The 21,707-nt window shown below is 50.8% G+C and overlaps 1 protein-coding gene across 2 annotated transcripts in view; it reads left to right on the top strand.

Annotated features, from left to right (window-relative positions):
* Positions 1-1,337: 1,337 nt before the first annotated feature.
* Positions 1,338-21,707, top strand: part of TIAM1 (TIAM Rac1 associated GEF 1) — a 380,928-nt gene continuing 360,558 nt past the window's right edge. Inside the window, exon 1 of one of the 2 annotated variants that reach the window (XM_038581329.1) lies at positions 1,338-1,437. The gene's annotated coding sequence lies outside the window, so the exon portion shown is untranslated. The remainder of the gene's footprint in view (positions 1,438-21,707) is intronic. The other variant, XM_038581328.1, reaches the window with a different exon arrangement.

The following is a 21,707-nucleotide window of genomic DNA, read 5'->3' as shown; positions in this document are numbered from 1 at the left end:
AAAACCCGGAGGAGGGCATGGATTTGGGAAGTAGGCGACAACAGAGGGGAGGAGGAGGAGGGAGAAGCCAAGGAGGATTTTTAGTCCCCCCCCCGCCCCCCGCCCCCCTTCGGGTTTACCCTCTAGGACACAGGCAATGCCTTCACGGTTCCTTTTGTTTTCAGCCACATGACCACGGGAGCCCAGGCCGTCCCACCTCTCAGGTAGTTAGGGAATGTTCCCCCAGCCTTTGTTCTCCTCAGTGGCGAAGTCCAAGGCTCTTAAAGTGAGGAGGGAGCTGTGGCCCAGCGTGGGGAAAGCCTGGTTACTCTCCACCGTGCCCGTCCCCGTGCCCGTCCCCGTGCCCGTCCCGGCGTCGGCCTCCCCCACGAGCTCCCGCAAGGTAAAGGCAAGCCTCGTTTCCGAATTTTACGAGCAGGCACCAGGGGTCCCCGTGAACCGTACTCGGCCCCGTAGGGGGATGCAAGGCCCAAGCCCCGCGCTGTGATCTTAGGTTCATTCGCCGGCAAGGCGGGTCCGCTCGGGGAGTCCGGGCTCCCGGCGTTGGGGGAAGGCCGCCTGCCGCACCTGGCGCCCGGCTGGCGCTAGCCTCCCGCAGCGGCCGCGGGGCCGGGTGGCCTTGGGGTTTCCCTGCCTCCCGCAAAAAAGTTCCCGTCTCCCCCTAGAGCCAGGCGCACGCCTCCCGAGCCAGACCACGTGTCGCAGGTACGTCTTTCTGGGCTCTCCCCCGCCCCCGACCCGTCCCCCTCCCTCCCAGCCCTAGGTGGCAGGAAAATCCTTTACCTCCGACCAATCCCACTGACGCCGAGCCGCGCGCGCGCGCCAACCCGAGCTCCTTCTCCGTACGTCATTGGCCACCTCCACCTATGCGGAGTGACGGGCAGCTCGGCCGACCTATAGCCGGGGGAGGCGGAGGCCGCTCGGCCCTCTCGAAGCCGCTTTGTTAGGGGCTCCCTCGCCGCCCCCCAGCCCGCCGCGCCTCCGCCGCCTTCCCCCGCTCCCCGCCCGGCCGCGCCGCCGGAGCCCCGCCGGGTGGCAGCGCCGGAGCGCGCGGCGCCCGCATCCTCGCAGCCGGGCGGCCGGGGCCGGGATGCCGCGCGGGTACCCAGCGTGCGGCTGTTGTCACTCCGGCCCCAGTCCGAACGCCCCGCTCCCGCATCCGCCGCCTCTGATTGGCCGCCTGGAGGCGGAGCGATTGTCGGGCGGCCCAATCGGAGCTCGGTTTCCCACGGGCGGCCGTGGCCCCGCCCCCCGGGCCGCCGGCGGAGGCGCCCTGACAGCTCCCATTGGCAGACGGCGAGCGGGCCGGAGCGCGGCCGGGCCGAGCAGCGCCGCCGCCGTCGGGCGCGCAGCTCTGCAGCGCCCGCAGCCCCCGGAGCCCCGCGTCCCCGCATTGTCCCCGGGCCCGTCGCGGGAGGTCCGGGACGAGCGTCGCGGGTGAGTACGGCGGGCGGGCGGCGCGGAGCCGCCCCGGGGGCCGCGGCGAGGATGCCCCGAGCCGCCGCGTGCCCGTGGCGGGCACGTCCCGAGCCCCGGCCCCGCACCCTGGGCCTCCCGGCGGGTCCTAGCTCCCCCGGCCGCGCTCTCCCCGTATTGTTCCCGCGCTCACACCCGCGGGAGGTGAGGAGCGGGCGAGCCGAGGCCGGAGGCTGGAGGCTGGAGGCGACGGGGAGCCGCGGGGGGCGGGCGGGCCAGCGGCGCCCAGGTGCCCGGCGCCCGGCGAAAGTGACAGCGCCCGGGCGGCGGCGTTCGGGCTCCGCGGCGGCGGCGGCGGCGGCGGCGGCACTTTGTGTTTGTCGGCTGATTTTATCAACTTCGGGGAGGGCGTGCGCGCGTGTGTGTGTGTGCGCGCGTGGTGCGTGTGCGTGTGCGTGTGCCGCGGCGCCCGACTTGGGCAGCTCCAGGCCCGGCTTTCCGGCGACGCCGCGGGCGCTCACCTTGGCGATCGGGGCGGGGGCCGCCGCTCGGGGCCGGGGACCCGCTGCCCGCCCGGGAGGCGGCGTCTCTAGGCGGCCTCGGCGCGCGCGCAGACAATGACTGGCCCGGGCGCGGGGTCCGCGGGGTCCGCGGGGTCCCCGGGGCCCGACCCCGACCCCGGCCGCGCCGCGCTGTCCCGCGGGCTCCGCCGCCGCGATGCTGCCCGCCGCGCGGTTCGCCGCCCCGGCCGGGGGGACCCGCTTTTGTTTACGGACCTCGCCCCTGGGCGACAGCCGCGCGCTGCGCTCCCCCGGCCCAGGCCGCCGCCGCCGCCGCCGCCGCCCCCTCCGCGCCGGGAGCAGTCGGTGCGCGCTGTCAGGTGACGCCCGGAGACACGCTGCGGGGAAGCCGGCCTGCCCGCGCCCGCGCCCGCGCCCCCGCCCCCGCCCGCGCCCTGCACCGCGGCGCCCCGGCCCGCGGGGGGCTCTGTCTGTCCGACCGCCGGCCGTCGGGGCTCGCACCGCCGCAAGCCCCCCCGTCCCGCTAGCATCCCGAGGCCTTGCGCCATCAGCCCCGCGGGATTCCGAGCCTGCCTTCCCCTGCGTGCTGGCGAGTCTTGAAGGACGCGCGCGAGCCCTGGGGGACGCCGGCCAGCCCAGCCCGCCTGACGGGAGGGACCCACGCGGCCGCGGGGCATCCGCGGGGCATCCGTGGGGCATCCGCGGGGCATCCGTGGGGCATCCGTGGGCCCGGCGCCGCGGTCGGCTTCCCCGCGCGTGCCGACCCGGTGCACCTTGGAGCTGGCGCTGAGGTCAGAGTCTCGGGTTCCCCGACCTGCCCAGAGCCCCTCGCGGGCTGGGTGAGCCAGGCCGGGCTGCTTAATCTGCATCTCCCCGAGTCTGTAAAGTGGGGATGATGTGTATCCCCGTCTCTGTGTGTGTGTGTGTGGGGGGGGGACGGGGGGACAGGGGTTCAAAAGACAGTGAAAAATAATCAGTTTAGCGCAGTGATTGCCACAAACGAAACGCTGCAATGATGTTCCCCAGTTAGAGGGGATCTAATGATCTAATGATGTTCCCTAATGAGAGGGGATCTATCCAGGGGATAGACCCGTGTCTCTTCTCCACTTCCCTGGCTTCTGTTTCATTTTAGAAAGCTTGAAGGACTGTTTTCAGCCTCAAAGCCGGGTTTATTTTACTTGGCCTTAGGTTTGATTATAGTTATCTAATCGCTTTCGGCTCCTTTTTTTATGTGTTTGAATTTCCATTAGGTTTTCGTTGTTTTCTTCTTCCCTCTTCGTTGAGGCTGTGCTGAGGCCCAGGCCTGGGTTGGGAGGATACCTGGGCCAGGTGGGAAGCGATTGCCAGTGAACCAATGGGCACTGTGCAAAGTGATTAGCACCCGGATGGAGGGAGGTTTGAACAAAGAGATACCTGGAGGCCGGGAGACAACACTTCCTGGTAGAACTGAAATTCGAGCCATGTCTTGTGGCAGAAGTTTAGTTAATCCTTGGTTTCTAGAATACGCTCTTTTGTACCCCCGCCCTAAAGAGCCCCACCAGGGAGGTTGTCTTTGCGTGGCAAACACCAAAGTTGCTAAGTAATGATCTTTGAGTACAGGAGAAAGAAACCCAAGGTGGAGGCTTGACTGTCCAGGGAAGGTAGAAGGAGAGACTTGATTTCACTGGGTCTTTAAAATGCCCTTATCTGTGTTTTGACTGGTTTTTCCTCTGCTCCACCAGCCCCGCGTTGCTAGTTTTTCTAGGCAAAGAGAGAAGCCAGTTCCATACAGGGAAAACAAAAACAAAAACGAGAAAAAAAGCTCCTCTACAGCGCCAAATCAGATAGTTTAAAAGAGGCAACCTCAGGTTTGGCTGCAAAGAAAGATCTTATTGGAAAAGATGTTTCCAGGTTCAACACCCTTTTGCTGGTTGGGGCACATGGTTGAGTTAGGTGCAGTAACACGGCTTCAGGGGTCTCGACCGGCCCAGTAAAGCACGCAAGCCCAAAGTAGGTGAGGGGCTTGCAGTCTGTCCTGGGGGCGCAGAGGCCCCCAGGGAATGCTCCCTATACCATGCTGCTCCCCGCGCCTGCCTCAGGCACCCCCAGGAGGCTGGCTCCCGCGGACAGAAGAGCCAGGAGCGTTCTTGCTAGATAGATATCAATTAATATACGAGATAACCCATTTAATGTTCTGCTAACGATGATTCCGAGCCTTCTTGCACTTGTTCTGGGAATTCTCTGGCCCTTAGGGATGTGGAAAGGCAGCTGTGCCCCCTGCTGCCGTCGGGGGATCAAATCAATTGGGGGCCTACACTTAAAAGGGAGCACGTGGCTCGGAAATCTCATTAGCTGACAATTTCACTCCTCTCTAACGCTCGTCCAAAGAGCTTTGACAAAGACTTCCTCTCCCCCCCCCCCCCGCAAGTTCTCCCTCCCAGCTTCCCTCTCCTCTCCTGCCCCCCTGCCTGGAAGGAAAGGCAGCCCTGGACCAACCTTCTGCGGGTCAAAATTCCTGCCATCCAGGTGGCCTGCTGAAGCCCAGGCTTTCCGGGGGGGGGGGGGGGGTGGTGGTGGCCTGGTCAGAAATCCCATCCCCAGAGCTTTGCTGAGGGCCTACTGGGTGTGCTGGTTCACAACTGGTTGTGCTGGTTCACAACTGGTTGTTTCCTTTCCACGAGGAGCTTGCGGTCTGCAGGAGAAACGTTTTGTGCGACTGCACTTTAGTGGATGGGGAAGGTCAAGCCTGTGCTTCCCTTACCAGGAAGGCAGGTGAGAATATAGGAATCACATTGAGACCTCCACTGGGAAATATCAGAAAGGGAGACAGACAGTGAGAGACCCTAACTCTGGGAGACGAACAAGGGGTGGTGGAAAGGGAGGTGGGCAGGGGGTGGGGGTGACTGGGTGACGGGCACTGAGGGGGGGCACTTGATGGGATGAGCACTGGGTGTTATGCTATATGTTGGCAAATTGAACTCCAATTAAAATCCGTAAAAAAAAATAAAAAATTGAAGTAAAAAAAGAACCCTCGACTGGAAGTCGGATATGGCAGGGTATTCTGCTGTTGGAGAGTGCAGGAGGGGCAAAGGCGGGAAGGCAGAAAGAGAGGCGGTTCCTATGGGCAATGTCCAGATTCCTGACCACCATGCAGGCTCGTGATAGAGAAAGATCCTTTTTTTTTTTTTTTTTTTTTTTAAGATTTTGTTTATTTATTCATGAGAGACACACAGAGAGAGGCAGAGGGAGAAGCAGGCTCCCTCTGGGGAGGTGGATGTGGGACTTGATCCCAGGGATCACTACCTGAGGTGAAGGCAGATGCTCAACCACTGAGCCACCCAGGCGCCCCAAGAAAGATCCTTATTTTCGCTGTCTCCAGCCATTGGACTCCTGTATCTAAAACACTGCTCTGCGGGGGTTGTGTGTATGCACAGTTGTGTATATCCGACAGTCCTGCCTGTACATATACATATTTTCCTTTCTAAATTAAGCAGATGGGTAGAGTATGTTTCTGAGTGTGTCTGTCTTGTATTTTTCTCAATATAGGACCAGAAAGAACTGGCCCCAGCAATGTTTTTCAGCTTTTTACAATTCTAGACTTCAGGTCATTTCATCTCTAAAAATTATTTTTTTTAAAGATTTATTTATTCACGATAGACACACACACACACACAGAGAATGAGAGAGAGAGAGAGAGATTGGCAGAGGGAGAAGCAGGCTCCATGCAGGGAGCCCGATGTAGGGCTCGATCCGGGGACTCCAGGATCACACCTTGGGCCAAAGGCAGGCGCTAAACCGCTGAGCCACCCAGGGATCCCCTAAAAATTCAGTTTTTTATATAGGTAATCACTCCTGTGTTGAAAAAGAAAAGTTCTCATCATTGTAGGCCAAGTCACTTATTTAACAAAAAAAACTTTTTTTTAAAGATTAAAGAAAGAAGGCCCTGAAAGATAAAGCAGTAGTTGGCCAGGGACAGAGTGTTTGAAAATAAAACAATGCCCCAGTGTAAAAGGTACGGGGTATTAGTAGTTCGGTGGGTTTTCCCCCTCCATCCCCTTTCCCACCTCCTGTACCTTCCTCCCCACCCCTCCAGCATAAGACTTGCACTGTTCCTGGGGTCTCCAGGGACCTCATTAAGAAATTCATAAAGGTCTAGACTGTGGTTACAGAAAGATTCCTCCTGTGCGTGGGTGAGATTCTTCTAGAAGACCTTGGAGCTCTTTTGCTCTGTGAAGAGGTTCCTCCCCAGTGGACTGAGGCTGAGCTTAGAGGCTCGCATTCCCCTGCAAGTGGGGTCTCATTCATTCAAATGGTGGCAAGACTTGGGGTGGGGGGAGTGCACAATCCTGCTGTGATAGAGGAGCTGGTCAATTGTGTGCCTTCAAAGGGTGTCACCCAGAGGGATGATGCAGGGAGGAGCTCCGTGGGAGGAAGTTTCTTCCAGGCGAGGGCGCGCACCCTCAGTTACAGAATGGGCCAAGGCCCTTTGAGTTTTGGTGCTGCCACAGAGTTTCTTTCCATACAGGGAGGCTTGGGTGCAGTCGGGGAGACGGGGGTCCCAGCATTTTGCCACCCTCGAGCAAAACCAAAGTATGACATGAGGGGCATTGCATGTTCTTCTGGCCAGGGCCACTTTGAATTTATGAAGGAGGAGGGTTTTTAACAAAAGCCACCTATGTTATTTAGCACCAGGACCTGCCCCCACAGAATGTGATTTTATTAAAGACCTGCTGATTAGTGTACAGATGTGCGAGGAATTTAGAGGGTTGGAAGACGGTGGACCTGGGTGCCCTCCTTCCCCGCTTTGGCTTGGGATAGGCCAGGTCGGGGAGGGGATGAGACATTAGGCTATGGAGGTAAACTGAAGTTGCTTTTCCTTAAAAAACCCCAAACACTGTTCTCCATGGCGTCCATGGCAGAGACAGGCTGTCCCGCGGAAGGAACCTGTCTTTGGGGTGGCTGTCTCCAGGCCAGAGCTCTCCTGTCTGCCCACCCACCCTCCCTCCTCCTTGGCTGGGAGCTGCTAACCTTGTAAATAGAGATCAATTCTGGTTCCTGTTCCTGGATTCCTCTGTCCTCTGCAGAGGCGATAATGGCCCTGGAAGGCCACCAGGTCAGCCCTGGGGGAGGGGGGAGGTTAGGGTCTGAGAATGGGGCTGGGAATTCATTCCTTCTATGGGATTGTTGGCACCAGGGAAATGGAGGCCTTGGGGTTTCCACCCTTTGCTCTTCAGGAGAGGGGCTGGCATGGGCCTGATGGCCACAGGCTGAGTCCCAGGCGTCTGGCTTGCCTCCCCTTTCTCCTAGCCACGTTGGAGGCCTCCCCGGGTCTAGAGGATCCCAGCCCCAAGCCTGACCCGCTCAGGGTGCCTTCAGATCCTGGAGACAAGATCTCTTTGACCCACCTGGGCTGGGTGGAGCGCGTTGGCTGAATTGCGGGCGAGTGGAGATGTCCAGCGGGAAGGTCTGGGAGCCCCTGGAACTCATTAGCTAGTTTCCACTCGCTTTTTGGGCAGTGTTTTAGAGGCCCAGAACTGTGGGTTTATTTTGCCGTTAACTTCTTATGTGGATTTGGGGTTTTTTGGGAACTTAAAAGGAGCCTGACCCAACTGAGCTAATGTGTTCATTTTTACTTTTTTTTTTTTTTTTTTTTGTGGCAAAATGTGCATCTTCATCTCCTCCCATTTCGCAAGGTTGTCCTTGGAAAGTGAGGGCATTTAGCCGGCCGTAGGCCTCCCCCCCCCTTCTGATACCTGCAGGGCAGGGGGGGCCCCTTGCCATGCCAGTGAGGCCTGAGCTCTCCAGGTACCCAGGACACTCCTGCCCTGCCTCTTGCCTGGTGTCATGATTGGATTTACCATCTGACACCCCCAGAAGCACTCTACTCCCGCTGTCCAGAATCAAGTCCCGGGTGTCCGGGGATCCCTGGGTAGCTCAGTGATTTAGTGCCTGCCTTTGGCCCAGGGTGCGATCCTGGAGTCCCCTGATCAAGTCCCACATCAGGTTCCCTGCATGGAGCCCGCTTCTTCCTCTGCCTGTGTCTCTGCCTCTCTCTCTCTCTATCATGAATAAATAAATAAAATCTTAAAAAGAAAAAATTCCTGGGTGTCCGAGTTGTGACTCTGACGATGTTTTAAATAGCCATGGGTAGTACTTTCCTGGTGGCAAATTCTGCTGCGTTCTGGTGGTAAGCAGTGTGTCTGCCTTCACCCTTTGGTTTACATATTTATCTACTTATTTATTTATTTAGATTTTTTTATTCATTTGAGAGAGGGAGCTGAGCAGGGAACCTGATGTGTGAAGCTCGATCCCAGATCCCCAAGATCATGACCTGAGCCCAAGGCAGCCACTCAACCGACTGAGCCACCCAGGCACCCCACACCCTTTAATTTTTAATCTGTTGTTTAAACAGGGGTCCAGTGTGTGTGTGTGTGTGTGTGTGTGTGTGTGTGTGTGTATGTGGAGGATGTCATATGCACTTTCTTTCATCTAAAATGTCCTTTGGATCCCACAGCTAGTAGGTCTTTTGACTCTTGCCATGGTGAGGCTCTGACCCAATGATGGTTCTTCCCCTCTGCTGTTCAGAGGGAAGGGCCTTGTACATGTTTTTTGTTCTCTTAAGGGTCTAACATACGTGCCTGAGTTTGCCTTAATCGGGATGCAGTCTCTGACTATGAAACTTGAGTCGATTTTGCTCAGTAGATTTTTTTTTAAATTAATTTTTTTGCTCAGATAGATTTAGATCGCAGTTTTACTCAGGGATGATGATCCAGTGTATTATTTTTCCCTGCCATCAAGTGTATTCTCCTATCATCCATATTCTTGCACTCCGGTAATGCCAAGTTTGATTTCTTTCTAAAAACGTGTAAATAATTGCATATAGCATTAAGAAACTCCTGGAACAGGCAAGCTTACAGGAAGAGTGTTTTGTTCCCATCCCTCTCTGTTCTCGCCCACTCCTGTACTCTCCAGAAATGATCACTTTTGTTCATTTTTGGATTTTTTTGCTCTTCTGGTGGTTGTCTTTGTATCTCTAAGTAATGGGCTTATAGCACTTTTATTTATTTATCTGCTTCCTGTTATGATGCAGGACCATTTAGCTGGCTTACCGCTTCTTACGCCCCTTCATTCTCCAGATTTTTAATGGTTATATTTATAGTTCTTTTTAAAAAAAGATTATTTATTCATGAGAGACACAGAGAGAGGCAGAGACACAGGCAGAGGGAGAAACAGGCTCCCTGCGGGGAGCCCAATGCAGGACTCGATCCCAGGATCCCAGGATCATGCCCTGAGCCACCCTATTTATAGTTCTTATATTGATTATTCTTCAGTCTTTGTTACTTATATAGACCTCTAATTTAGCTTTGTCAACTGAAGCCTGACTTTAACCTCCCCTTTGTAAAGTGAGCATATTGGCATCCTGACCAGTCTTTTCTCTCAACTTCCCACCTTCTCCCTTACACCCCCTATTTCCGGTCACCTTGGGATTGTTAAGAGTGTGTTCTATAAGCGTGATTGAGTCTTCTATGGCCTTGTCTATAGGTTGCTTTTTTTTTGTTTTTTAAGATTTCATTTTTAATCTCTACACCTGACATGGGGCTCAAACTTAACAGTGCTCAGGTCAGGAATCATGTGCTCTACCATCTGAGCCAGCCAGGCGCCCCTGGTTTGCTTTTGTTGTTATAACAGCTTTATTTATTTATTTTTCAAAGATTTTATTTATTTATTCATGAGAGACACTCAGAATGAGAGAGAGAGAGAGGCAAAGACACAGGCAGAGGGAGAAGCAGGCTCCATGCAGGGAGCCTGACCTGGGACTCGATCCCAGGACTCCAGGGCTGAAGGCGGCGCTGAACTGCTGAGCCACCCTGGCTGCCCTATAACAGCTTTATTAATATATAATTTACATATCACACAAATTAGTTCCTTAAAGTGTGCAATTCAGTGGTTTTTGGTATCTTCACAGAGTTGTGCAGCCACCCCCATAATCAATTCTAGAACATTTTTTAAAAAAGATTTTATTTATTTGAGAGAGAGAGCACAAGTGGGATGAGGGGCAGAGGGAGAAGTAGACTCCCCGCTGAGCAAGGAGCCCTACCCGGGGCTCAATCCAGGGACTCCGGGATCATGACCTGAGCTGAAGGCAGATGCTTAACCGACTAAGCCACCCAGCACCCCTAGAACATTTTCATCACCCCCAAAAGAAGCCATATACCCATTATTATTCACTTCCCTCCCCATGCCAACCCCTCGCCTCTGGTAGCCGTGAATTAATTAATTAATTAATTGATTAATTTTTTGTAGCCATGAATTTATCGTTCTCTGGATTTGCCTGTTCTGGATGTTACATATAAATGGAATTATATACTATCTGGCCTTTTGTGTCTGTGTTCTTTCGCATAGCATCATGTTTTCAAGGGTCATCCATGTTGCCCCTTGTGTCAGAATTCTTTTTATTGCTCAGTAATGTTTCACTTTTTGGATATGCCACATTTTGTTTATTCATTTATCAGTTGATGGACATTTGGGTTGGTTCCACCTTTTGGCTCTTTGTGAATAGTTACTGCTATGAACATCAGTGTACAAATCTTTGTTTGAATACTTAAGAATTTTTCTTTTTTTTTTTGGTAAACACCTAGGAGTGGAATTACTAGGTCATAATAGTAATTCTATGTTTAATTTTCTGAGGAACTGCCAGATTGTTTTTAATGTGGCTGCACCATTTTACATTTCCACGAGCAATGTATGGAGATGCCAGTTTCCCCATGTCCTGGCCAGCATTTGTTCTCTCTTGTCTTTTTGATGACTGTCATTCCAACAGGTGTGAGGTGACATCTCACTGCGGTTTTGATTTGAGTTTCCCTGATGATGAGTGATGTTGAGCCTCTTTTTCACGTGCCTTTTGGCCATTCGTGTATCTTCTTTGGAGAAATATCTATTCAGAACCTTTGCCCATTTTTTAAATTGGGTTATTTGGGTTTTTGAGTTGTCGAGTTGTAGGAGGTCTTGATGTGTTTTGGATTTTCACCTCTTATTGGATAGATGTTTCGCAAATACCTTTTCCTCCTTTGTAGGTTGCCTTTTCACTTTGTTGGTGGTTTCTTTTGGTATGCAGAAGCTTTTAAGTTTGACGTAAACCCACTTTAGTTTTGATTTTGTTGCTTGTGTTTTTAGAAATGATTTCCAGAAAATCATTACCAACACCCACATCAAGGAGCTTTTCTTCGTATGTTTTCTTCTAGGAGTTTCATAGTTTCACTCTTAATGCATTTCAAGTTAATTTTTGAGAGTAGTGTAAGATGGGGGTCAAGTTTCCTTCTTTTACATGTGAATATCCAATTTTCCCAGCACCATTTATTGAAGAGACTGTCTTTTCTTTACTGAATATTCTTGGCTCCCTTTATTTCACATTTAAAAAAAGAGCAATAGTCTGTTTACTTCAAAAACTGGGTGTGTATGATTCAGTTATTTTATTTATTTACCAAAGCTACATGAAGGAAATATTTGCAAAGTAATTTGAAAGTGAACAGTCTTTGGGTATCAGCTTTTGGGCATTACATTTCTGCTGGGTGACATTTTTTGTTGTGTTATGTTAGGACAGAGGTTCTTAACTGAGGGCAGTTCTGCTCCCCAGGGGGCCTTTGGCAGTGTCTGGAGATATTTTTGGCTGTCACATTGGGGAGGTTATATTGATATCTATCTAGATATAAGGAGATACCGGGCATCTAGAGGCTAGGGCATTGCTGACATCCTGTGATGCATAAGACAGACCCCAGGACAAAGAATTACCTGGTCCACAGTAGTGCTGAGATTGAGAAACCCTGAATTCAAAAGACACAAATATTAATAGCATGCATTTAAATTTTTTCACTTGGGAGAGGAGCTTATGTTTGCTGGATATTTGGAAATGAGTGGTCAGATTAGTACTAATCTGGGGCATCAGATTATTTTGCTTATTATTTTAGCTGGCATAACTTAATACGGTATCTTTTTTTATGATAGAAAGTGTTATTGTGTGTGTGTGTGTGTGTGTTTTGTTGTTGTTGTTTGCTTAGAGAGGAGGAGGCAAGGGGCAGAGGGAGAGGGAGCGAGAATGTTAAGCAGGTTCCACGTCCAGTGCTCAATCTCATAACCCTGACTCATGACCAGAGCCCAAATCAGGAGTTGGACGCTTGGCTGACTGAGCCACCCAGGCGCTCTGAGGGTAGAAAATTTTAAAAATTTGGATAATAATTTCTGAGGTTTCGGGCCTCTTAGTGCTTGAGCAAGTTCACCCACTTAATGACTTCAGAATGTTGCTAATAACAGCGTTAGGAACGGCACATCCTTAGCCCTCAACTCTGCTGTGGTTAATGTTATGGGAGGAAAAGTATTTGCAGTCTGATCATTATAGCATTACTCCTTTTAGGCAGTTCACGGAGTATTAAAAACATTTTCAGGGATCCCTGGGTGGCGCAGCAGTTTGGCGCCTGCCTTTGGCCCAGGGCGCGATCCTGGAGACCCGGGATCGAATCCCACGTCGGGCTCCCGGTGCCTGGAGCCTGCTTCTCCCTCTGCCTATGTCTCTGCCTCTCTCTCTCTCTCTGTGACAATCATAAATAAATAAAAATTAAAAAAAAAAACATTTTCAGAAAAAAAGGACGGTGCAGGATCCACTGTGACATTTTAGGAAAATTTTTTGAATGTTAGAATAATTATCTCATCTTGAAATCTCTGATTAGAAATGATCATTTTAATCTATAAATATCAATTGAACTTTAATATCTCATTGTAATTAGAAAAATTAAAACCTCATAGCTGGTTTTTACTTAACTAATAATTTAACAGTCTATTGTTTTTGAATAGATATTTGTTTAAATTTTATTTTGTTTTAAAAAGATTTTATTTACTTATTCATGGGAGAGGCAGAGAGAGGCAGAGACACAGGCAGAGGGAGAAGCAGGCTCCATGCATTAAGCCCGATGCCCCATCCCAGGACCCCAGGATCATGCCCTGAGCCTATAAAGCAGACACTCCACCACTGAGCCACCCAGGCGTCCCAAGTTTTTAAAAACTGATCCTGTGAGTTTTTTTCCCCCCTTTTCTCTTCCCCTGCTGGCAGTTAATGCTTTAATGTGGGGATTGAATCTGCCTGCAACCTTGGACCTGGGAATCCTCACCCATAGTAGCAGACCATTCAAATTGCCTTAAAGAAAAAGATTTGTGGGAGCTGTTTGTTGTGGGGTTCAACTTACTTTGAGTAAGAACACCCAAATGTCCTTCTCTCTCTTTGAGGAAATGGGGTTAAAACCAGATGGACATATTTATAAATGTTGCAGGTTAGCATTAGGAACTTGGGAATCTTCTTGCCAAAGACATTAGAGATCTCAGTTAAAGGCCCATTCTTTACACCAGGACTAGTTAACAGCTTATTAGAGTGAGAAGGGCTAAAATTATCCCTCATGGACAGGCTCTGAATTTTAATTGTGGTAATCCATGTCTCCTCAGCCTGTGATACAGCCAGTTCTGAATCCCATCCAAGTCAGAAAAAGTGAATTTATGGGCCTCCTAGCAACCAGCATCTAGCAATGTAGAGCGCCCGGACTTTACTAGGGGCACGTGGAGCCCACTCCCCCAACATTCGGGGGCCCAGCCCACAGCAACGACAGCCGAGAGCCACAGGGGTTTCGGGGAGACTGGTTCTAGGAGCATAAGATATGGTCTTGGTTGCTATGTTATGGTTGCTAGAAAACCATACATGATTTGGGGGAAAATGGAAATCTCTGAAGGAACTATTAAGGTACAATTTTTCCATTTGGGAAAGTTACTTTCTGGAATTCAGAAATGGAGAGCTTAATTAGGACATGAGTCAGGTTAGATAGTTTCATACCCTGAGTATTGCAACAGCCTCTGTGACTCAGATTTTTGAATTTCTTCCTTCCATTTGAATAAAATCTCTGACATCTAGCAGCGTTGAAGTGGTTAATGGCTTTTGATTACCTGGGTTCATCCTTTTCCATTTTCCCATTTGGTGGTTCTTCCCAAATATATCATTAGTGCTTTTTCCCTTTAATTACAAAGTATTTTTCTTAATTACATTAGATACCGATACTGCAAACTGTGTAGCCAAAATACCAACAATAAATATCTTTCAGTTTTGAGATGAAGGGGAATTCCTACTTTCTTATGAAAGGTTTTGCAGTGAGTAGGGGTTCCTTTGATAATCAGAAAAATTGCATTAATTAAATCCACATTCAGCTTTGGGTTGGTGGTGGCCAGTGGGAACTTAATCTCCCAAGTCATATTTTCTTGTTCGGTAATCCACTTACACATGGGGATTAATAGCAAAGTGCTCCTCTCAACAATGAGGACAATGGGAAGAATAAAGAATATGTGGATTCTGGCTGGAATGAGCAAAGATGAGAAAGCCTGTAGGGCAGCCAAGAAGCCCAGTGATTAAATATCAATGGAAGGATTAGCTTCATTGTTGATAGGGCCTTTCAGGCTAGGATTGAACCCAGACCCTCAGTCATTAGAAAGTTGTTGACTTTGTAGTGTTGACTGCATCCCAGTCTTTAGAATGCTTCCCCAGAGAGTGGTCTTATATCCACAGTTCCAAACATGGTTGTGCCTCTTGACCTCGTTTTTTTTCCCCCTGGGATTGCCTCCTTGTTCATGAACTATCCCATCTTCTCCGAAGGTCCTAAAGCAGGGATGATTTTTCAGGTCAAGTGTAATTCATGTCTGTGTTTGTATTTTAGGGCTGCTGCAAAAGGAACTTCCAACTGGGTGTCTTAAGACAAATGTATTCTTTCATAGTCTCTTTGCTAGAAGTCCAAAACCCAGGTGTTGGCAGGGCCAGCCTCCCTCCTAAGGCTCTTAGGGAAGGGTCTTTCCTTGCTTCTTTGGGCCTTTACTGGCCCCAGGTGTTTCTGGGCTTGTGACAGTATCACTCCCAATCTCAGCCCTCTCCTTCACACAGCAGTCCTCTCCTTGGCTGTGTGTCTGTCTCTAGATCTCCTCTCTCTTATAAAGAAACCAGCCATAGGATGTAGGGCCCATCCTAATCCTATAAGACCTCATCTTAACTTGACTATATCTGCAAAGTCCTAGTTTCCAAATAGGGTCATACACATAGGTGCTAGAGGTTTAGGACTTAAAAATGTCTTTTGTGTGTGTGGCGGGGGGGGGGGTTGGGGGGTTGGGGAGGCACAGTTTAACCCACCAGAGTGTCCAATACTCCATTAGATTAGACTGCCTGCCTAAAGTGCTGAAGTACATACAATATGGATGTGTACTTACTGCTGAGAGATTAGATTTTCCTAAAGCTGATATGTCACCATGAGCCTATCACTGTTTGTTTGTTGCTTGTTTATTTAACAAAGTAGGCTCTATGCCCAACGTGGGGTTTGAATTCATGGTCCCAAAATCAAGAATCACAGGTTATATGGACAGAGCCAGCCAGGGGGCCCCTATGTCACCATGTGTTTAAACTTTCGAAGGTTCTTTGGTTCCCAGTCCTGCTTTCCCCATTTCATCTCTCGGGAGTCTTTTCTCAAAGACTATGAGCCAGTGAAACAAAAGTCCATTTTCCCCTGGGTTATATCCTATCCTAACCCATCCTATCATCTCCCTCCCTCCCTCCCTTCCTTCCTATTTGTTGCTTACCTGGCCTCCAGATCTGGACTGTTCCCATTTTTGCTCGTCAGATTTGCCTCTTCTTCCAGGTCTGGTTCAAACCAGCTGTCTTCGAGAAGTTTCCTTGGTGTTCCTAATGGTTCTGTTAGATGTGTTCTCACCATCTGCCTTGTGTCTCCTTGAACTCTTCTCTTGGACCTCAAACTCTTTGAAGGTAGGGTCTCAGCCAGATTTACTGTGGCTTTGCTCACAGCACCGCCATGGAGGAACTTGATAGATGGTTGGATAAACTTGCCCCCAGTTTACAACATCAGCAATCAGTATATATATGCCCAGTGAGTGCACGGGTCATTGCCAAGACGCAGGCCGTGGAGGGTGGCAGCTAAGAGATGAGCCCAAAGCGAAAAAGGCCTGTACTCAGGAGAGACTAGTGACAGACAGTGGAGTTCTGTAAGGACCCACTGGCAAGAGGAAGGTGTCTCTTAGCTGCTGGTGAGCGGTCTTTGGCCAGGATGAATCTGATGCTATAGTAGGAACCAAAATTAGACAGCATGCATTCTGGGGGAAAGATGGGTGGGTTGGTGTCTTAGTTCAAGCTGATCTAACAAAATATCGTGGACTGGGTGGATTACACAACAGACATCATTTTCTCTTGGTCTAGAGGCCGGAAGTCCTGAGATCAGGGTGCCGTCATGGTTGGATTCTGGGTGAGGGCTCTTCTCTTGGTTATGTCTTCATCTTCCTTATACTTACGGCCTTTCCTTGGTGCGTGCACGCTCAGAGAGAGAGAGATCCCACATTTCATTTCCTTTTTATCAGTTCCATCGAGGGGCCTCTTCTGTCACGACCTCATCAAAACCTAATTATCTCCCAAAGACCCAGCCTCCAAATACCCTCCCCCTGGTGATTAGGTCCTTACCGCATGAATTTTTGGAGGACACAGACGTTCAGTCTATAGCAGCAAGCAAGTGAGCAAGCAAGCAAGCAAGCAAGCAAGCAGGTCAGCATTTTGGAATTGGGAGGGGAAGAGAAACCTGCAAACCAAAAATCTGAGAGCACTGTGTCTGACGTGCCTTTGATTCCAAGGTGAGCCTGTGGGGACCTGGGCTGGGTTAGGGCTTCCCGGGGCTTGGGGCTGGGCAGCCCAGGACCTCGCCTGCAGATGGACGGGGAGGAATTTGTGCCTGGATACCGAAAGTATGTGTAGTAAATCATGGAAGAGTCTGAAAGTGGTAGTAAGCGGTGGGGGCAGGGAAAACAGGGCAGAGGCGTGCGGTCTTAGGAGAATGCACCTTGGCTGCAGGGTAGGATTGCTCAAGGATGCGAGCAGAGAGGGAGGCAGAGTGGAAAGGCGATCTTCACGGAGGGGGTGCCTAGGAGCGTGGTTCGCGGCTGGTGGTGGGTGTAGGGTCAGGGGCATAGAGGGGGACAGGTGGTTCCAGGGAAGGGGAACTGGTTCCAGGGGAGGTGAACGCGTTGCTGATTGAGACCTGATAAGGCTCCAGGCCTCTGCTGTGGCATTCTGGGCAGGGGCTGCGGGTAGACCTGCGCAAACGTGGGACTTCTAAAAAGACCTCAGGTTGCAAACGACTCAGATTATTCTTTTTTTGTTTTTAAATATTTTATTTATTTATTCATGAGAGACACACAGAGAGAGGCAGAGACACAGGCAGAGGGAGAAGCAGGCTCCATGCAGAGGGACCCTGACGTGGGACTCGATCCCGGGTCTCCAGGATCACGCCCTGAGCCAAAAGCAGACGCTCAACTGCTGAGCCACCCAGGTGTCCCAGATTATTCTTTTTTTTCTCTCGATTATTCTTTAAATGTATTTGTATTGGGGTGCCCGGGAGGCTTTGTCGGTTAAGCGTCCGACTCTTGGTTTCAGCTCAGGTGGTGATTTCAGGATCGTGAGATCGAGCCCGGCTCCGGGTTCTGTCCGGCTCCGGGTTCTGCGCTTGGGTGTGGAGCCTACTTGGGATTCTCTCTCTCCCTCGCCCTCTGCCCCTCCCCGCCATCAAAAAAATAAAATGTATTTTTATTTACTGCATGATGATTATGGGAACAATCAAATGCATTCAAAAGGAGACCTTCTCCCACATTCCTAGTATGGGAACATGCCGGTTGCTTTTGGTTTTCTCTGTTCCTTCTAATCCGTAATTATCAGGTTTTTTTTTTTTTTTTTTTAACGTATTTGTAACTCTTGCACAGATATATTTTGTTTCTTTTCACATCACACTGCATCATCAACATGTGTGGTTTGGCTGCATCTTCCCCAGCTTGTCATTTATGATGATCACACATTCCAGTGAGCTGATCATTTACTTAACCATTTTCCTCTAATTGAATATTTGTGTTGTGGTTTTTTTTTTTAATCACTAAGAAAAATTTTTAAAGTTCCTTATACGTATATTGCTTTTTTTCCCCTTTTCTTTTCTTTTTTTCTTTTCTTTTCTTTTCTTTTCTTTTCTTTTCTTTTCTTTATTTTTTAAAAGATTTTATTTGTTTGAGAGAAAGTGAGAGAAAGCAAGAGAGAGAGAGCACAAGCTGGGGGGGGGGGCAGGGCAGCACTAGAGGGAAAGGGAGAAGCAGACTCCCCACTGAGCAGGGAGCCTGACTCGAGGCTAGATCCCAGGACCCTGGGATCATGACCTGAGCCGAAGGCAGACGCTTAACCAACTGAGCCACCAGGGCACCCTGTTTTTCTTTTTTAAAACTTTTTCTCTGGTTAAATTTCCCACTATGTGGTATTTGTATTGAACATGACCTTTAAAAAAAATGCTGTTAATTTGAAATGCCCAGCTGCCTTCCAGAAGTCTTGATCTGTTCATATATAGGAATATATTGGACTCAACACAACCCAGCCAGCACGGGTCTTAATCATTAATTTTGTTACTCTTTTCTTTTCTTTTCTTTTTTTCTTTTCTTTTCTTTTTTCTTTTTTAAGATTTTATGTGTTCATTCATGAGAGGCACACAGAGAGAGGCAGAGACATAGGCAGAGGGAGAAGCAGGCTTCCCGCAAGGATCCTGATGCAGGACTCGATCCCAGGACCCCGGGATCACGCCCTGGGCCCAAGGCAGATGCTCAACTGCTGAGTCACCCAGGCATCCCTGTTGTGTCACTGTTAATTGAATCTCTCTCTTTTTTTGCTTTCAGGAGGGGGGGACCTAACTTTTTGTGTTTATTATTTCGCATGTTGTTTTGAACTTTCAGCAAATACTGTCATTGGCTTGTCTTTTAAACACCTTGGAACAAAACAAATAAACAATCTGAAACAAGGATTTTATTGTTTGGGTTCCTGTCTGTGAGACAGACGGGATGAAGCCAGTCGTGCCTGAACGTCTTCCTGGCTTCCAGAGGCCCGCGTCTGACTTCATGAACCCAAAGTGTAGAAGGTCAACAAGACGTACCATTAGGAGTTCTGAGGCACAGGCTGCTCAAATGGTTGTGGGTGATCTGCTCTTGGATGGTTTTTGTTAACTTTGCTTGTGGACTGGTTTTTTTTTTTTTTTTTTTTTTGGAGCTGTTTTAGGAGAAGAGAGTTTCAGTGTACCTCCTGTCCCAACACACGCACAGCGTGCCCTATAGTCACCATCCCCCATGCAGTGGTACATCTGCTGCTCTTGATGGACCTGCACGGATGCGTCATTGTCACCCAGAGTCCATGGTTTACAATCGGGTTTGCTCTTGGTGTTGTACATTGTGGGTTTGGACAAATGTATAATGATGTGTACCCACCACTAATGTATCCTACAGAATAGTTCATTTCTCCTTCACCCCCTAGCCCCTGGCAAACACTGATCTTCTACTGTCTCTGTAGTTTGACCTTTTCTAGAATGTCATACAGTTGACCTTGACGGTCATTCCTTGGGAGTGTCTCTCCACCATTTCCTGCCCTCCTGCTTTTGCCTGTAGATTGGGATTTTATTGTATTTTATCATTTAATTTGTTTTCTTAAAATATTTTATTTATGTCTTCATGAGAGACACACAGAGAGAGGCAGAGACACAGGCAGAAGGAGAAGCAGGCTCCCTACAGGGAGCCCGATGCGGGACTCGATCCTAGGACTCCGGGGTCACGACCTGAGCCGAAGGCAGATGTTCAACCACTGAGCCACCCAGGTGCCCCTAGATTGGGATTTTAGAGTCGGAAGGATTGGTAAGGCCTCCAACACAGGTGTCTTTTCTGTGACGCCGTGGCTGAGGAATGTCAGCTGAACCTTTGTTGTGGTTCCCACTATGAAGCCAAGGGAAGAATGGGCGCCCTGCAACAGAGAATCTGGGTTCCAGCCCTGGTGCCGACTCTGCTTAGCTGGTTGACCCTGGTGAAGCCACTTCCCTTTCTGAGAAAGGCCCTATCTGACCCCTCTGAGGAGTGACGCCAGAGCAGTGCCCACTCCCAGGGTGTAGGGGTGACACGGATACAATGTTGGCTGGCCTCCTTTAACCCCAAAGGAAGGCACAAGAGTCAACCAGAAGAGCCTGGACAGCCTGGCTCTTGGCTGAGCAAGTGAATCTTAGAAAGTTGCTCCCTGCAGGGGATGGAGGTCTGCTTCCCCAAAACTTCCACTGACGGTGACTCTGCCCTGGGGAAGAGTGGGGGCTGGGGAGGTTAAGTCAACCCTTCCACATGTAACCATCATGGTTGGTAGTCACGCCACCCCATCGAACTGCAGTAGCTCGTTTCAAGTGAACCTTCTCGGCGACTTTAACTGTCCATCGTAGCACATGGACTCTTCAGTTCTGTGAACACCCAATCCAATGTGGCAGCTTTTGGTGCAGAGACATGAGATGGGCTGGACCGTAGCCTCTGCCTTCAATTCCTGCGGAGGCCCCAAGCCATAGAGTGTGACCATGTTCGCAGGTGGGGCCTTTTGCAGGTGGCCAGCTTAGGATGAGGCTGTCATGAGGGCCCTCATCCCATCTGACTGACGTCCTCATGAAGGAGAGGGAATCTGGACCCCCCAGCGAGGCACCGGGACCCTGGAGCGCGGAGAGACGCAGTGAGACGCAGTGAGAGGGCCGCCCTGTGCCAGGCAAGGAGCGAGGCCTGGAGGAGCCAGCTCGCCTGCTCCTGCACCTCGGTCCTGGCCTCCGCAGCTGTGGGCATGTACACTTGTGTGGTTGAAGCCACGCACTTTGTGCTGTTTTGTGACTGCAGCCCTCGAAAACGAATGCAGGAAGTAATGCGATTTTTGGTTTTTATCCCCAATTCCAGGGATCCCAGTAAATAAAATCTTAAAAAAAAAAAAAAAAAGAATAGGAATCTGGAATGGTGCATCTGGTTGGACCCAAATGAAGTGGACAATATTGGGCATCCTGGGTGGCTCAGCAGTTTAGCACCGCCTTCAGCCCAGGGTGTGATCCTGGAGACCCGGGATCGAGTCCCACGTCGGGCTCCCTGCATGGAGCCTGCTTCTCCCTCTGCCCCCCGCCCCTCGGTCTCTCATGAATACATAAATAAAATCCTTAAAAACAAACAAACAAAACCAAACCATAAAAAGTCCCTGTAAGTGGCTCTGGCTGTCCCGTTTCACGGATGAGAAAGTGGGGGAGCGGAGCGAGCGGGGGGCCCGAGCAGAGCAGATCCACGCACAGCGTGTCTATTGTGGGTCCCCGAAAGCCACGCGCGCGGCCGACGACAGCACGTGGGTGGCCCTGGGGGGCCCGGGGCTGGCTGAGTCCCCTCCCCGCCCCGTCGCGGCCACCGCGCCCCGCCCGTCCCCCGGGCCCCTCCGCGGAGCGCTGCGGGCAGACCCAGACCGCTACTGGGGAGTAGCCGGGCCGTTCGCTTTCCTCCGCTCGTTCACTGCAACGCAGGCGCTCGGGGTACCCGTCAGAGGATCTGTACTCAGCAGGGCCATTTAAGAGTGGAAGAAATTTCCTGTTGAGAGGTTTTATGTATGTGGGGTGTGCGCGCTCCTGACGGCTCGCGGGGCTTTAAGTGTGTGTGAGGCGAAGCACAGCAGACTCCGGAAGTCTGGGGACCACTCAGGTCTGTAACCCTCGCTCTCACACCAGCTGGCCAGCCCCGCGAGCCCTTCTGCGTTTCCCATTTATGGGCCCTTTTACTGTTATGACACCTGTTTAAATCTGGCGTTTCCATTACGGGAGGCGCGCTAGGTGGCTGCCTCGAGCGGCCCCGCAGGTCGGAGCCGGGCTGCTCCTCCTCCTG

Source organism: Canis lupus, chromosome 31 (genome assembly GCF_011100685.1).
Source record: "Canis lupus familiaris isolate Mischka breed German Shepherd chromosome 31, alternate assembly UU_Cfam_GSD_1.0, whole genome shotgun sequence".
NCBI classification, from domain to species: domain Eukaryota; kingdom Metazoa; phylum Chordata; class Mammalia; order Carnivora; family Canidae; genus Canis; species Canis lupus.
Note: the sequence above shows the minus strand (reverse complement) of the source record. Positions and strands in the feature narration are given on the sequence as shown.